This window comes from Brienomyrus brachyistius, chromosome 10 (assembly GCF_023856365.1).
Source record: "Brienomyrus brachyistius isolate T26 chromosome 10, BBRACH_0.4, whole genome shotgun sequence".
NCBI classification, from domain to species: Eukaryota; Metazoa; Chordata; class Actinopteri; order Osteoglossiformes; family Mormyridae; genus Brienomyrus; species Brienomyrus brachyistius.
Window position 1 is genome coordinate 17,719,849 of NC_064542.1, and position 6,478 is coordinate 17,726,326.

Consider the following 6,478-nt stretch of genomic DNA (forward strand, 5'->3'; position numbering starts at 1 on the left):
TATCCAAGTAGATATCATTAACTTTTTGGAGAACAGAAGACATTCTTACTAGTTTTTAATGTGTTACTCGTAATTCTCATATGTTCTTATGTTAAATTATATTTTTTGTTCTAAGAAAATGTGCAATTACTACCCAGATAAATAGCTTTAAACATTTCTTTTGAGTGTCTAAGACTTTTGCACAGTACTGTATATTCAAGACATTTCTGATTTATGGCACTGTAATACTTATATTTTTCAGAGTAAAATGTACATAAATAATCCATAAACTCCTAATAACAAATAACATAAAGAATTAGAATTTAGTGAACAGTGGTCATTGTCAACACACCACAGCACACAGAGCACAACAATGAAATGTGGGCTCTGCATTTAACCCATATGTGACTTTCGTGACATAGCAGTGGGCAGCTGAAGTTAGCTTCAGAGTGTTGTTGGAGTACTGTGACTTATTTTTGTTATCTTTATTCTTGATTCAGGAAGAGCTTCAACTCCTACCTCTGGTAGAACTTCACCCATGTCCCAGGGGAGGCGGGGGACATTGTGTCCAAATGGGCCATGTTCCGTGCCTCCATTGTGGAGACAACTGACTGGAGCTGTGGCCGTAAGGTAGTTGGTGCCTGTCACGGGGGTCATCCCCCAACCCGCTGGAGGACACTGGCGGTGAGGGATGCTGTCAAGCTGAAAAAGGAGTCCTATCGGGCCTTTTTGGCCTGTGGGACTCCAGAGGTAGCTGATGAGCACTGGCAGGCCAAGTGAAACGAGGCAAAAACTCAGGTGTGGGAGGAGTTTGGTGAGGCCATGGAGAACAACTTCCGGAGAGCTTCAAGGAGATTCTGGTCCACCATTCGGCAGCTCAGGGCGGGAAAGCAGTGCAGCATCAACACTGTTTATGGTGGGGATGGAGCGCTGCTGATCTCAGCTCAGGAATACTTTGAAGATCTCCTGAATCCAACTGCCACGCTTTCCAATGAGGAAGCAAAGTCTGGGGACTTGGGGGAGGACTCCCCTATTTCTGGGGTGGAGGTAGCAGAGGTGGTTAAAAAGCTCCTCGGTGGCCAGGCCCCGGGAGTGGATGAGATCTGCCTGGAGTTCCTCAAGGTTCTGGATGTTGTGGGGCTGTCTTGGTTGACACGCATCTGCACCATCGTGTGGACACCAGGGGCAGTGCCTCTGGATTGGCAGACCGGGGTGGTGGTCCCCTTCTTCAAGAAGGGAGAATGGAGGGTGTGTTCCAACTACAGGGGGATCACGCTCCTCAGCCTCCCTGGTAAGGTCTATTCGGGGGTCCTGGAGAGGAGGGTCCATCAGATTGTTGGATTCAGGAGGAGCAGAGTGGTTTTCGCCCTGGCCGTGGAACAGTGCACCATACTCTCAGCAGGGTCCTGGAGGGTGCATGGGAGTTTGCCCAACCAGTCTACATGTGCTTTGTGGACTTTCAGAAGGGCTTCGACTGCGTCCCTCGGGGAGTCCTGTGGGGAGTATGGGGTGCCGGGCTTCCTTATTAGGGCTGTTTGGTCCCTGTACAACCGGTATCAGAGCTTGGTCCACATTGTCGGCAGTAAGTTGGACTCGTTTCCAGTGAGGGTTAGACTCCGCCCTTTGTTACATATTCTGTTCATAACTTTTATGGACAGTATTTCTAGGCGCAGCCAGTGCATTGAGGGTGTTAGTACAAGCGGCCAAAATGAGTTTACTCCGCAAGGTGGCTGGGCTCTCCCTTAGAGATAGGGTGAGAAGCTCGGTCATTCCGGAGGGACTCAGAGTAGAGCCGCTGCTCCTCCGCATCGAGAGGAGCCAGGTAAGGTGGCTAGGGTATCTGGTCAGGATGCCTCCTGGACGCCACCCTGGTGAGGTGTTCCAGGCATGTCCCACTGGGAGGAGACCCCAGGGAAGACTCAGGACACGCTGGAGAGACTATGTCTCTCGGCTGGCCTGGGAAGGTGCTGGAAGAAGAGGCCAGGGAGAGGGAAGTCTGGGTTTCCGTGCTTAGACTGCTGCCCCCGCAACCTGACCGGAAAAGTAGTAGAAGATGGATGGATAACTATATATATATATATATGCTTGGTAAGGCTCAGACTGTTGATGGAGTGGGGGGGTTTTGGGTTTGTAGATAGTGATTTCTTGAAGTCCTCGGCAGCACAGTAATGCTGAAATACGGTCCATAATAACACTGAATTATTATTGATGTTGCCCATGAGAAATTTTGCCACCTTGTGGGAGTCCTGCATGATGAATTTTGACAAGGAGGGAGGTCACCAAGGTAAATTTTCATAGAGTAATACATTTTGGCAACCAGGGAGGGGGGACAATAGCCATCGGCTCACTGGCAATATGCTCATTATGCTAGATGGCAAGTCCAGACCAACAAGTGCAAAATTTGTCAAATAGCAACATTTCCATTTTTATTAAAAATACAATGAATATTTAAAAATGGAGGGATAATCCTGACCTGGGGCTTGTAGTATAGAATGTAAAGTGATGAAATCTAGTGATGACCAATTAAAGTTTCATGAACCATTTGCAATATTTTTAACCGCACTAGATGGTGCTCTTGGCTTGCTTTGGGGTATCTAGTGGGGTCAGAAAATACAGATAGTGGTTTATGACGCTTCATTTGGCCATCACCAGTGAAATGTGACCAATAGAATTGCTGAAAAATGGCATTCTTTGAAGCTTAGAAGCTTTTTTGTCTTTATTCTCCATACATTTTTCGTACACATGCAGGTCTACAGATAGGAATTCTGTAATCTCTGCACTCCCCTCCAAAGGGCTGAACTTTTCCCTCTGCAGCTCAGCCTGTAACCTAGGTGTCATCCTGGATACACACAAATTACATGTTGATGCAGTATCCAAGGTATGCGTCCGATAGCTACGCCACATTGCCAAACTGTGATGATTTCATACTATTCAAGACACAGAGAAATTGCTACATGCCTTCGTATACAGTACGTTAGACTGCTGTAATACTCTGTTATCTGGGAGAACACATTGCACATTAAATATATTGAAAATGCAGCAGCTCATCAGGAACAGGAAGTTTAACACATAACCCCAGATTTTAGTTCCCTGCATTGGCTTCCCATTAGGTTTAGAGCTGATTTCAAAGTTCTCCTATTTACATATAAGGCACTTAAAGGTCTAGCTCCTGCCTACTTGACAGAATTACGTCCACTCAGGTCACAGAATGCAGGCGTCCTTGTCGTTCCACATATAAATAAAGTGAGAGTGGGCGGTAAGCCATTCTGCTACAGGACCCCTATATTGTGAAATGGTTTACCAGTCTATGTTCAGGATGCAGCTTCGGTCTCAGTCTTTAAAGAAAATATTATTACAGGCCTGTAGACATACATAGTAAAACCCCTCAAGGGAACAGGCTAAACTGGTTATCTAAGCTGGTCCATCAAAGGAAACTAGACACAGATGAACAAATCTGAGTTACTCTGGAGAGGGATACCCGATGAGGCAGCATTGCTGCAGAACAGGTTCAGAGTCCACCCTTACAGCTTATAATACAGTCAGCACACAATGGTCCTTAAAGACTTGACTATGAATGCGCAAGCAAGGAGGCCTACAGGCCTGATTGTTTACACCAGTTCTATCAGGGGAAATGGGCCAAAATCCCAGCAACTTATTGTAAGAAGTTTGTGGAAGGCTTCCTGAAACGTTTGCTACCAAATGCTAACATAGTATATGTAAACTTCTGACCCACTGGAATTGTAATTTAGTGAATTAAAAATAATCTGTCTCTAAACAATTGTTGAAAAAATTACTTGTGTCACGCACAAAGTCCTACCAAACTTACAAAACCTTTAGCTGTGAGGTGGTTAAGAGAGTTTTAATGGCTTCAACTTAAAGACGATGGAAGGATGGATTGATGGACTTCAACTTAGATATCTGTAAGCTTCTAACTTCAACTGTATGAACTCAAAACACATTAGTAAAATAAATCATCATTAATTCAAAAAATTTTTGTTGTTAATACCATAAGCTAGTCGCTAGTTTTGAAATTATTCAAGACCAAAAGCTGGCCTTTATGTAAGAACACGTAAGCCAAATGTGTAGTAAACATGGTATGAGGGGACATAAATTAATGCACTCCGAGCCACGTTTTAAACACACAACTCGCAGAGGCAAAGAAATATAAATATTCATTCACTGAGCACTTCATTATTATCAACACCTAATTATTCATGCTATTATCTAATTACTAGAGCAATGGGTAGCCAATCATGTGACTGCAGTGCAGTTCATAAAATTATGTAGATACCGGTCAGGAGCTTCAGTTTAATGTTCACAACAAATGCCAGAATGAGTAAAATATGTGATCTCGGTGACTTTGATCTTGAGATGATTGTTGGTGTCAGATGGGCTGCTTTGAGTATTTATATAACTTTTGCTCTCCTGTGGTTTTCATATATAACAGTTTAATCAGAATGGTGCAAAAAGCATCCAGTGAGGGGCTGTTATGCAAATGGAAACACCTTGTTTATCGAGATCAGAGGAGAATGAACAAACTGGTCGGAGCTGACAGAACGGCAACAGTAACTCAGATATCCACTCAGAACAGCTGTGGTCAGCAGAAAAGCATCAGAAAATGTACAACACGTTGAACCTTGGGGTGGATGGGTTGCAACTACAGAAGACCATAGCAGGTTCCATTCCTGTCATGAGAAAGTTGAGGCTGCAGATAGCTGGAAACTTAGCCTGGTCTGATGTATCTCAGTTTCTGCTGAGGTGCACAGATGGTATGGTCAGAATTTGGCATCAACAGCAAGAATCTATGGACCCAACTTGCCTTGTCCAGGCTGGTGGTGCTGTAATGGTGTGGGAAATATTTTCTTGCCACACCTTAGGCCGGTTAATACCAATCAGTTATTGCTTGTATGTCACAATTTACCCATCCCCTAATGTGTACTTATAAGGTGATAATGCACCATTTCACAGGTCGTCTCAAGCTGGTTTCAAGAGCATATAAATGAAGTCAGTGGCCTTCCTAGTCACTGGATCTGAATCCAATAAACACCCTGTGATGTGGTGGAACAGGGGATTCACAGAATGAATGTGTAACTAACAAATTTGCAAACACTGCATTATACAATCATGTCAGCATGGACCTAAATCTCAATGGAATGTTGTGAAATCCATGCCATGATGAATTGAGGTTGTTTTGAGAGCAAAGGGAGGAACTACCCGTATTAGTGTAGTGTTACTAATAAAGTGCTTAGTGGGTGTATATATATTCATCCATTATTTTAATAATTTACCTTTATGTACCTTTTGTCTTGGGGTTAAACTGCATTCTGCCCTGGAGGTGGTCCTCCAACTTGCAGGGGAAAATTTGGGGGTTGGTGGTTGGATTGCCACTCCAGCCATTGTAAAACCTTCACACAGCTCAGATGAAACAGACAGGACTCCGCTCTCTGCAGGATTAGCTCTGCTGCAGCCGCCCACAGGAAAGCTGCACGCATCATGAAGGGGATGGGGGAAAGCCCTATGAAGTCTGATCCTCAGAAGAGTCGAAACTGCCAGAGAGCCAATGAGGTTAGACCTGTTGGGGACCGGGACTGGTGTGGTGCTGAGGTATCGCCCACTGTACGGCAACACTTAATCTAATCTGTGCTTCCATTTGGGAGACAGGCATCATCCAAACTGACTGGGAATTGGGATTTGATGTCCCTGTCTGGAAAGGGAAGGGTGATTGCTTACATTGCAGGAGCTACAGGGGCAAAACATTGCTCTTAGTGTCGGGTAAAGTCATTGCATCCTGGCACTGAGGGTTCTCATGATTTTCAAATGCAAATATCGAGTTTCTTCACAGCCTTTGTCGATTTTCACAAAACATTCATCTCAGTTAATCAAGTTGCCCTGTGGGACATCTTAAGTCTTCATGGGATCCTCTTGAAATTGCTGTACGTCTTGGCTGGCCTGTATATTGGTACAGTACTGTGAATGCTGTGCAGAGCGGAGGCAGAATCTCCGTCTTCTTCCCAGTTGATTCTGGGGCTTGTTTGAGGTGTGTTCTTGCTCCTACTCTGTTCAGTGCTTGCATGCACTAGGCACTGGGCAGAATTGTGGGGTGCGGAGGCTGTGGGGCATCTGTTGATGAAGAAAAATTCACTGATCTTGACTTTGCCAATGGTGCTGTGATCTTTACGGAGTCAATGGAGGCTCTGATCATGGCTCTCAAGAGACAGAGCAAGGAGTCTGAGTGCCTGGGCTTGTGAGTTTTTTTAAGTGTATTTATTATTATTATTATTATTAATCAACATGTTTTATTAGTTTATCTATTTATATGTAGCTTACATGTCATGCTTCCTTTCTGCTACAGCAAGAGTTCACATCAATAAACTAAATTTACAAATGTTTTTTTTTTATTGTTTTTATTAATTACAGTGGTACCTCGACTCACGAACTTAATTCATTAGAGGACGAAGTTCGTGACGGGAAACGAGACCTGAATCAATTTTTCCCATTT